Source organism: Salvelinus namaycush, chromosome 2 (assembly GCF_016432855.1).
Source record: "Salvelinus namaycush isolate Seneca chromosome 2, SaNama_1.0, whole genome shotgun sequence".
NCBI lineage: Eukaryota > Metazoa > Chordata > Actinopteri > Salmoniformes > Salmonidae > Salvelinus > Salvelinus namaycush.
This window is the reverse complement of record NC_052308.1, coordinates 72,336,340-72,348,540: the sequence shown is the minus strand read 5'-3', so window position 1 is coordinate 72,348,540 and position 12,201 is coordinate 72,336,340. Positions and strand designations below refer to the sequence as shown.

General features: G+C 43.4%; 1 pseudogene; it reads right to left on the bottom strand.

Annotated features, from left to right (window-relative positions):
* Positions 1-710: 710 nt before the first annotated feature.
* Positions 711-12,196, bottom strand: LOC120023337 (annotated as a pseudogene).
* Positions 12,197-12,201: the final 5 nt, after the last annotated feature.

The following is a 12,201-nucleotide window of genomic DNA, read 5'->3' as shown; positions in this document are numbered from 1 at the left end:
ACATGTTAGGGCCTTATTTTTCAACGGTCACATGGCACAGAAATGATGGAATGGGGATTTTCCACTAAGCATTGACAACAATCTAGCATGTTACATTCCAACAAGCTATTGGATTCGAAAAAGCACCACCCACGCGTACAACTTGGGGACCCGAGGACCGAGTTGGAAACGCTGGCCTGAAGATCAAATACCACTACGAATGTTGCACTAGCCGTGTTTAACCACTAGATGGCCTCCGTGCTCCACGGTAAAGTTTTCCCCTCTGCACGAGTCTCTCAGCAGCACTGCAATACGGGACTTTCATCAAAGTCTGGTGGCATGCTATGTGTTTCCTAGCTACAAAGTGACCATTTTTTGGCCACATGTCATTACTTTCACTCATTACTGCTAGTGTATTTTCCCCTCCTTTGTAAAACTTTTGGACTCTTCTACTCTAGGCATACATACATGTGGTCACATCACTCTCTCTTTTAGCAGATCATATCGAAGCTACAATTACGCAAGGGAAAACGTGCAATACGTCATCTTTATTTAACTAGTTACGTCAGTTAAGAACCAACGCTTATTTGCAATCACGGCCGGGAATCGAACCACGGTCTGTAAGTCGACAACATACATGGTGGGAAATGGAACAATTGTGCCTTTTTGACGGAAATATGGAGGTGGCTCTTAAAAGAGCCTTTGGGGGATTTTGGAGATCAGGTCATCGTTTAAGCGCGCTCTCCGCGAATACGACGGGCCAGCTGGATGTCCTTGGCATGATGGTCACCCTCTTGGCGTGGATGCGCCAGATTGTGTCCTAACAGGCCGACCAGGTAAGCCTCGCTAGCCTCCTGCAGGGCATCACGGCGGAACTCGGAAGCGCAGGTCGGTCTTGAGTCCTGGGCAATTTCTCTCACCAGGCGCTGAAGGCAGTTTGCGGATCAGCAGCTCAGTGGACTTCTGGTAACGACGGATCTCTTCGCAGAGCCACTGTGCCGGGCCTGTAACGGTGAGGCTTCTCACGCCCCGCGGTGGCCGGGGCGCTCTTGCGCGCCGCCTTGGTGGCGAGCTGCTTCCTGGGGTGCTTTGCCAACCGGTGGATTTATAATCTTTGATGGAGGAGCAGATATTGTTATCTTTGATAGAGGAGAAGTATTATTATCTGACAGATTGTGTATAATCTGTTGATGGAGGAGCAGTATTATAATCTGCTGATAGAGGAGCAGTATTATTATCTGAGAGATTGTGTATAATCTGTTGAGGAGGAGCAGTATTATAATCTGTTGATAGAGGAGCAGTATTATATCTGCTGATAGAGGCAGTATTATAATCTGACAGATTGTGTATAATCTGTTGATAGAGGAGCAGTATTATAATCTGACAGATTGTGTATAATCTGTTGATAGAGGAGCAGTATTATAATCTGTTGATAGAGGAGCAGTATTATAATCTGCTGATAGAGGAGCAGTATTATAATCTGACATGATGTATATCTGTTGATAGAGGAGCAGTATTATAATCTGACAGATTGTGTATAATCTGTTGATAGAGGAGCAGTATTATAATCTGACAGATTGTGTATAATCTGTTGATAGAGGAGCAGTATTATAATCTGTTGATAGAGGAGCAGTATTATAATCTGACAGATTGTGTATAATCTGTTGATAGAGGAGCAGTATTATAATCTGCTGATAGAGGAGCAGTATTATAATCTGACAGATTGTGTATAATCTGTTGATAGAGGAGCAGTATTATAATCTGACAGATTGTGTATAATCTGTTGATGGAGGAGCAGTATTATAATCTGCTGATAGAGGAGCAGTATTATTATCTGACAGATTGTGTATAATCTGTTGATGGAGGAGCAGTATTATAATCTGTTGATGGAGGAGCAGTATTATAATCTGTTGATAGAGGAGCAGTATTATAATCTGCTGATAGAGGAGCAGTATTATAATCTGCTGATAGAGGAGCAGTATTATAATCTGACAGATTGTGTATAATCTGTTGATAGAGGAGCAGTATTATAATCTGACAGATTGTGTATAATCTGTTGATGGAGGAGCAGTATTATAATCTGCTGATAGAGGAGCAGTATTATTATCTGACAGATTGTGTATAATCTGTTGATGGAGGAGCAGTATTATAATCTGTTGAGGAGCAGTATTATTATCTGTTGATAGAGGAGAAGTATTATTATCTGACAGATTGTGTATAATCTGTTGATGGAGGAGCAGTATTATAATCTGCTGATAGAGGAGCAGTATTATTATCTGACAGATTGTGTATAATCTGTTGATGGAGGAGCAGTATTATAATCTGTTGATGGAGGAGCAGTATTATTATCTGTTGATAGAGGAGCAGTATTATTATCTGTTGATAGAGAAGTATTATCTGACAGATTGTGTATAATCTGCTGATAGAGGAGCAGTATTATTATCTGACAGATTGTGTATAATCTGTTGATGGAGGAGCAGTATTATAATCTGTTGATGGAGGAGCAGTATTATAATCTGTTGATAGAGGAGCAGTATTATAATCTGCTGATAGAGGAGCAGTATTATAATCTGCTGATAGAGGAGCAGTATTATAATCTGACAGATTGTGTATAATCTGTTGATAGAGGAGCAGTATTATAATCTGACAGATTGTGTATAATCTGTTGATAGAGGAGCAGTATTATAATCTGACAGATTGTGTATAATCTGTTGATAGAGGAGCAGTATTATAATCTGTTGATAGAGGAGCAGTATTATAATCTGACAGATTGTGTATAATCTGTTGATAGAGGAGCAGTATTATAATCTGACAGATTGTGTATAATCTGTTGATAGAGGAGCAGTATTATAATCTGCTGATAGAGGAGCAGTATTATAATCTGACAGATTGTGTATAATCTGTTGATAGAGGAGCAGTATTATAATCTGACAGATTGTGTATAATCTGTTGACAGAGGAGCAGTATTATAATCTGACAGATTGTGTATAATCTGTTGATGGAGGAGCAGTATTATAATCTGCTGATAGAGGAGCAGTATTATTATCTGACAGATTGTGTATAATCTGTTGATGGAGGAGCAGTATTATAATCTGTTGAGGAGCAGTATTATTATCTGTTGATAGAGGAGAAGTATTATTATCTGACAGATTGTGTATAATCTGTTGATGGAGGAGCAGTATTATAATCTGCTGATAAAGGAGCAGTATTATTATCTGACAGATTGTGTATAATCTGTTGATGGAGGAGCAGTACTATAATCTGTTGATAGAGGAGCAGTATTATTATCTGTTGATAGAGGAGAAGTATTATCTGACAGATTGTGTATAATCTGCTGATAGAGGAGCAGTATTATTATCTGACAGATTGTGTATAATCTGTTGATGGAGGAGCAGTATTATAATCTGTTGATGGAGGAGCAGTATTATAATCTGTTGATAGAGGAGCAGTATTATAATCTGCTGATAGAGGAGCAGTATTATAATCTGCTGATAGAGGAGCAGTATTATAATCTGACAGATTGTGTATAATCTGTTGATAGAGGAGCAGTATTATAATCTGACAGATTGTGTATAATCTGCTGATAGAGGAGCAGTATTATAATCTGACAGATTGTGTATAATCTGTTGATAGAGGAGCAGTATTATTATCTGTTGATGGAGGAGCAGTATTATAATCTGCTGATAGAGGAGCAGTATTATTATCTGACAGATTGTGTATAATCTGTTGATAGAGGAGCAGTATTATAATCTGTTGATAGAGGAGCAGTATTATAATCTGCTGATAGAGGAGCAGTATTATAATCTGACAGATTGTGTATAATCTGTTGATAGAGGAGCAGTATTATTATCTGACAGATTGTGTATAATCTGCTGATAGAGGAGCAGTATTATAATCTGACAGATTGTGTATAATCTGCTGATAGAGGAGCAGTATTATAATCTGTTGATCATTCCTAACGGTTAGACGTTAGAATATTAATCCTTACTATTATTATTGTTTAGTCAGATTAATTAACATGACAAGTAGATCATCAGACACACACTCACCATCACTCCCTCACACACTCACACTCACCAACACTCCCTCACACTCACCAACAGTCCCTCACACACTCCCTCACACACTCACCAACACTCCCTCACACTCACCAACACTCCCTCACACCTCTCCAACACTCCCTCACCACCAACCCTCACACACTCACCAACACTCCCTCACACACCCACCAGCACTCCCTCACCAACACTTGTTGCTCACCTTCCAGCAGGACTCACAGAACTCCTTGACGTTGACGGTGCGACAGAGAGTGATGATGAAGACGGTGAGGGAGTCAGAGGGGAGGCAGTTATAACACACCACCGCATCCAGCACCTGTAGAGCCACCTGGACACACACACACCGAGACGACACACACACACACACACACCGAGACGGCACACACACACACACGAGACGAGACGACACACACACACACACACACACCGAGACGACACACACACACCGAGACGACACACACACACACACCGAGACGACACACACACACACACCGAGACGACACACACACACACCGAGACGACACACACACACACACACCGAGACGACACACACACCGAGACGACACACACACCGAGACAACACACACACACCGAGACGACACACACACACACACCGAGACGACACACACACACCGAGACGACACACACACACACACCGAGACGACACACACACACACACCGAGACGACACACACACCGAGACGACACACACACACACACCGAGACGACACACACACACACACCGAGACGACACACACACACACACCGAGACGACACACACACACACACCGAGACGACACACACACACACACACCGAGACGACACACACACCGAGATGACACACACACCGAGACGACACACACACACACACACACACCGAGATGACACACACACACACACACACACCGAGATGACACACACACCGAGACGACACACACACACACCGAGATGACACACACACCGAGATGACACACACACCGAGACGACACACACACCGAGACGACACACACACACCGAGACGACACACACACACCGAGACGACACACACACACACGTAAGGGGTTAATGACCTCATAAATAAAAAGCCCAGAGTTATAAAACCTCGACATCAGAGTGAATGAAATACTACCTCAATGTCTGTAGAGGCTGTTGTCCGGTTACACAGCAGACAGATCTTCCTGTTGGACAAAACCACACACTGAGACCTAGCGTGTGTGTGTGTGTGTGTGTGTGTGTGTGTGTATAACTAATCAGAAGACCCCACAAAAATATTATACTAACAAAAATTTGACCAACTGGGGACATGTTGTTAGTCCCCACAAGGTCAAATGCTATTTCTAGTGGGGTTAAGGGTTAGAATTAGTGTTAGGAGCTAGGGATTCTGAGTTAAGGTTAGGGTACAGGTTAGGGTACAGGTTAGGGAAAATAGTATTTTGAATGGGACTGAATTGTGTGTCCCCACAAGGTTAGTTGTACAAGACTGTGTGTGTGTGTGTGTTCTTACTGGACCATGACGGATACGTTCTGGTCGAGGTAGCAGCTGTTGAACTTGACCAGGTTGACCAGGACGTGGAGGAAGTCAGCGGTCAGACCAATGTCCATCCACAGCAGGACAAACCCAGCTGCAGGTGATCAATAAATTAAATCAACCAATCAAGTCAAAATATCTTTGACCAATCAGGTCAAAATATCTTTGACCAATCAGGTCAAAATATCTTGACCAATCAGGTCAAAATATCTTGACCAATCAGTCCAAAATATCTTGACCAATCAGTCCAAAATATCTTGACCAATCAGTCCAAAATATCTTGACCAATCAGTCCAAAATATCTTGACCAATCAGTCCAAAATATCTTGACCAATCAGTCAAAAATATCTTGACCAAATCAGTCAAAATATCTTGACCAAATCAGTCAAAATATCTTGACCAAATCAGTCAAAATATCTTGACCAATCAGTCAAAATATCTTTGATGTTGTACATCATGTCTCACCTATGTCGTCCTCCAGGTAAGTGATGTCCTTCCCGTTCTCCGTCAGGGCCTTGAACACCTCCAGCCTGTCAGACAGGTCCTCATTGGACGGCTGGTAGTCTCTGATGACCTTGAAGAAGAAGGCCCGCAGAGGACCCAGACGCTCACCCTGGTAAGACACACACACACACACACACGAAGTCAACATACCTTCAGGGAACAAGAAAGTATCTGTGGTGCCTCCTTTAGTGTGTGTGTGTGTGTGTGTGTGTGTGTGTGTGTGTGTGTGTGTGTGTGTGTGTGTGTGTGTACCTGTCCCTGTATGATATCTCTGAGGAGCAGCAGGACAGCATGTCTAGCTTCAGGTGTGTGTGTGTGTGTGTGTGTGTGTGTGTGTGTGTGTGTGTGTGTGTGTGTGTGTGTGTGTGTGTGTGTGTGTACCTGTCCCTGTATGATAGCTCTGAGGAGCAGCAGGACAGCATGTGTGTGTGTGTGTGTACCTGTCCCTGTATGATAGCTCTGAGGAGCAGCAGGACAGCATGTCTAGCTTCAGGTGTGTGTGTGTGTGTGTGTGTGTGTGTGTGTGTGTGTGTGTGTGTGTGTGTGTGTGTGTGTGTGTGTGTGTGTGTGTGTGTGTGTGTGTGTGTATGTGTGTGTGTGTGTGTACCTGTCCCTGTATGATAGCTCTGAGGAGCAGCAGGACAGCATGTCTAGCTTCAGGTGTGTGTGTGTGTGTGTGTGTGTATACCTGTCCCTGTATGATAGCTCTGAGGAGCAGCAGGACAGCATGTCTAGCTTCAGGTGTGTGTGTGTGTGTGTGTGTGTGTGTGTGTGTGTGTGTGTGTGTGTGTGTGTGTGTGTGTGTGTGTGTGTGTGTGTGTGTGTGTGTGTGTGTGTGTGTGTACCTGTCCCTGTATGATAGCTCTGAGGAGCAGCAGGACAGCATGTCTAGCTTCAGGTGTGTGTGTGTGTGTGTGTGTGTGTGTGTGTGTGTGTGTGTGTGTGTGTGTGTGTGTGTGTGTGTGTGTGTGTGTACCTGTCCCTGTATGATAGCTCTGAGGAGCAACAGGACAGCATGTCTAGCTTCAGGTGTGTGTGTGTGTGTGTGTGTGTGTGTGTGTGTGTGTGTGTGTGTGTGTGTGTGTGTGTGTGTGTGTGTGTGTGTGTGTGTGTGTGTGTGTGTGTGTGTGTGTACCTGTCCCTGTATGATAGCTCTGAGGAGCAGCAGGACAGCATGTCTAGCTTCAGGTGTGTGTGTGTGTGTGTACCTGTCCCTGTATGATAGCTCTGAGGAGCAGCAGGACAGCATGTCTAGCTTCAGGTGGTTGTTCTGGAGTCAGCATGTCCTCCACCGCCTTCCATACGGCTTCCACTGCATGCTGTAAAACACACACATTAATACACACACCAGATGAATAGACGGTTGGTTGTTTAGCAACAATAGTGACGCGGGCTGAAAAACAGACAGGGTCGGCTCAGATTGTTGGCAACATGGAAACTTTACATTTCATCTCACAATGTTTATTGAAAACATAAATACATTTGCACAGTGAACACTTGTCTCTTCATCATTACAGTTGTTGGTTAGCTAGCTAGCAGATGTTAACCATACAGTATTAGCATAGACGTGACCTCAGTTAAAGCAAGACCTGGAAACAAGATTAACAACGAGCTGAAAAGGAGCCACGTACGATTCCCCACACGGCAGCTTCTTGTCGCTGTCGCCATGTAGAATCACAACACACTGACTTCTGACACACTGAAGTGTGCACATCTTTTTTGTGTTGTTGTTACCCGTCTACACACACACACACACACACACAGTGTGCTCTCTCACCTCCTCAAACTTCTTGGCCTTGGCCAGGTCACAGACATGGTTAGCAACCCGGATTCTGTTGCTAAGGCCACAGTCAGGGTGCAGCTCCTGAAGAGAAAAACAGCAAGATGGTCAGAAACAGAAAACTGATTGTGTGTGTGTAGTGTACAGTATGTGTGTGTGTGTAGTGTACATGTGTGTGTGTGTGCAGTATGTGTGTAGTGTACAGTATGTGTGTGTGTGTAGTGTACAGTATGTGTGTAGTGTACATGTGTGTGTGTGTGCAGTATGTGTGTAGTGTACAGTATGTGTGTGTGTATAGTGTACAGTATGTGTGTAGTGTACAGTATGTGTGTGTGTGTGTGTGTGTGTGTGTGTGTGTGTGTGTGTGTGTGTGTGTGTGTGTGTGTAGTGTACAGTATGTGTGTGTGTGTACAGTATGAGTGTGTGTGTACAGTATGTGTGTGTGTGTACAGTATGTGTGTGTGTCTGTGTGTAGTGTACAGTATGTGTGTAGTGTGTGTACAGTATGTGTGTGTTTTTTTATTTTATTTTGAATGAACCTTTATATAACCTTTGTTTAACTAGGCAAGTCAGTTAAGAACAAATTCTTAATGACAATGACGGCCTAGGAACAGTGGATTAACTGCCTTGTTCAGGGGCAGAACGACAGATTTGTACCTTGTCAGCTCTGGGATTCAATCCAGCAACCTTTCAGTTACTGGCCCAACGCTCTAACCACTCGGGTACCTGCTGCCCCATACCACATACTGTGTACTGTGTGTGTGTGTGTGGTATGTGTGTGGTATGCATGTGGTGTGTGTGTGGTATGTGTGTGTGTGTGTATAGTGTGTGTGTGGTATGTATGTGGTGTGTGTGTGTGGTATGTGTGTGTGTGTGTGGTATGTGTGTACAGTATGTGTGGTATGTGTGTGTCTGTGTACAGTGGGTGGTATATATGTGGTGTGTGTGTGTGTGTGTGTGTGTGTGTGTGTGTGTGTGTGTGTGTACAGTATATATATATATATGTGTGTACAGTATGTATGTATGTATGTACAGTGTGTGTACTGTGTGTGTGTATGTATGTGTGTGCACAGTGTGTGTGTGTGTACAGTGTGCGTGTGTACAGTATGTATGTGGTGTGTGTAGGTGTATACAGTATGTGGAGTTGCATCACACTCTTACATACCTTGAGTATATCTAGTGTGATGATGAACTCTGAGGGCTTGCTCTCAGTCTGCTTGCTGGGGGGTCGAGGGGTTCCCAAACCAAATATCCCCTTTACCTTGTCCTTCAGACTCTCTTTACTGGGCTGCTTGTTCATGGCTGGGGGTCCAGGAGGGGTCCTGTGGGGAGGGACCAGGCAGCTTACACTGGTACTACTGGGGCTCTGGGGGAAACAGAGGGAGGAACACAGGGTAGTAGAACCAGCAGGGTTTTAACATGAATAGTATTGGGTGGTAGAGAGATAACATGAATAGTATTGGGTGGTAGAGAGAGAACATGAATAGTATTGGGTGGTAGAGAGAGAACGTGAATAGTATTGGGTGGTAGAGAGAGAACGTGAATAGTATTGGGTGGTAGAGAGAGAACATGAATAGTATTGGGTGGTAGAGAGAGAACATGAATAGTATTGGGTGGTAGAGAGGGAACATGAATAGTATTGGGTGGTAGAGAGGGAACATGAATAGTATTGGGTGGTAGAGAGGGAACATGAATAGTATTGGGTGGTAGAGAGAGAACATGAATAGTATTGGGTGGTAGAGAGAGAACATGAATAGTATTGGGTGGTAGAGAGGGAACGTGAATAGTATTGGGTGGTAGAGAGGGAACGTGAATAGTATTGGGTGGTAGAGAGAGAACGTGAATAGTATTGGGTGGTAGAGAGAGAACATGAATAGTATTGGGTGGTAGAGAGAGAACATGAATAGTATTGGGTGGTAGAGAGAGAACATGAATAGTATTGGGTGGTAGAGAGAGAACATGAATAGTATTGGGTGGTAGAGAGAGAACATGAATAGTATTGGGTGGTAGAGAGAGAACATGAATAGTATTGGGTGGTAGAGAGGGAACATGAATAGTATTGGGTGGTAGAGAGAGAACATGAATAGTATTGGGTGGTAGGGAGAGAACGTGAATAGTATTGGGTGGTAGAGAGAGAACATGAATAGTATTGGGTGGTAGAGAGGGAACATGAATAGTATTGGGTGGTAGAGAGGGAACATGAATGGTATTGGGTGGTAGAGAGAGAACATGAATAGTATTGGGTGGTAGAGAGAGAACATGAATAGTATTGGGTGGTAGAGAGAGAACATGAATAGTATTGGGTGATAGGGAGAGAACATGAATAGTATTGGGTGGTAGAGAGAGAAGGTGAATAGTATTGGGTGGTAGAGAGAGAACATGAATAGTATTGGGTGGTAGAGAGGGAACATGAATAGTATTGGGTGGTAGAGAGAGAACATGAATAGTATTGGGTGGTAGAGAGAGAACATGAATAGTATTGGGTGGTAGAGAGGGAACATGAATAGTATTGTGTGGTAGAGAGAGAATATGAATAGTATTGGGTGGTAGAGAGATAACGTGAATAGTTTTGGGTGGTAGGGAGAGAACGTGAATAGTATTGGGTGGTAGAGAGAGAACGTGAATAGTATTGGGTGGTAGAGAGAAAACGTGAATAGTATTGGGTGGTAGAGAGAGAACGTGAATAGTATTGGGTGGTAGAGAGAGAACGTGAATAGTATTGGGTGGTAGAGAGAGAACGTGAATAGTATTGGGTGGTAGAGAGAGAACGTGAATAGTATTGGGTGGTAGAGAGAGAACATGAATAGTATTGGGTGGTAGAGAGAGAACATGAATAGTATTGGGTGGTAGAGAGAGAACATGAATAGTATTGGGTGGTAGAGAACATGAATAGTATTGGGTGGTAGAGAGAACATGAATAGTATTGGGTGGTAGAGAGAGAACATGAATAGTATTGGGTGGTAGAGAGAGAACATGAATAGTATTGGGTGGTAGGGAGAGAACATGAATAGTATTGGGTGGTAGGGAGAGAACATGAATAGTATTGGGTTGTAGAGAATATGAATAGTATTGGGTGGTAGAGAACATGATTATTATTGGGTGTTCCATTATTCACTCCTCTGTGGGAACTTTGTGTCGTTTAGAAAAGCCATGGAGTAGTCTTGGTGTCTCGGGAAACAGTTGGTTATCAATGTACAGTTTATTGACTACGTTTCCTCACGTCCTACCCACTCGCCTCCTTTTAACCAAAAAGGTTCCTTCTCCTCAGACCTTCAATGTTTTCTATTTATTTTTTATACCAGAAATAAAATTCAATTCAATGTGTTTTGAGTACAAGGAATCAAGGAAAGATCAATTGAGAGAGCTCTGGCCCAACTCTTTGCATTACGTGACTGCTGTTAGTTTCTGTCAAACAGATAAATGACAGACAGAGACATGCCCCAACATCACACCCCTTCTCGACATCGTTTTTGTACTTTGCACTTGTGGTTCTCCAGAAATTAGTGTACGTCCAGGCTGCGTGTACACACTCACTCACACCACATGCATCATGCAAAGCGAGCACATCAGACAGCCAACAATTGCCCAAGAAGTATTCCATTCCTCTGCACATTCTAAATGGCCTTCGATTTGATATCCATAACGTTGGTGTTACATAAAGAGAATAATAACCGCTTGTAAAGAAAGCAGCTAGGAGGACTCTGTTGTGGTCACGGGAAAGTGGTAGTTTGTGTGTCCGTGCTAATATAGAATACGTCCCAAATGGCACAATCACTACATATAGAATATAGTGCCATTTGGGACGCATTTAGGCTATACTTCAGTAGCTAGTCAGTAGTACCTACAACCTCGGGATCAGCGACAATCGGCTATTGAGAGAGAGTACCCCGAAACAAGCCAGGAGAATGTTGAAAGAACTCTCCCTGTCAAGCAGAGAGAGAACTGAGTGAACAACGATAGCTAACTCACGTTAGCTAGTTCTGTTTTAGATGTAACGTTATCAACAGTACCCGGTCAGGTGCCCATTCGTGCACGATCAACATCCGTCCGGAACAGCTGACAAAATAGCGGACAGGGAGATAGAACGACACAAACAAGCACTAATAAATACATATTGTTTACTAGCTATCTGCTTGTTTGCGTTCCAGACCTAGGGCTTTAAAAACAACGGAAACTCATACCTTCTATCGATCTAGATGCGTTTCTGGCGTCATTCACGTGAGGCTGGCAGGTGGACAAACTACCGAGCAAGCCAAATTCATGCATTTAGAATTTTTATCCTAATTTTTCAAAAGCTTTCCCCAAGTCAGATCAGTCCCCCCACTCGACAACCGGATGGACTGTTGGGCACTT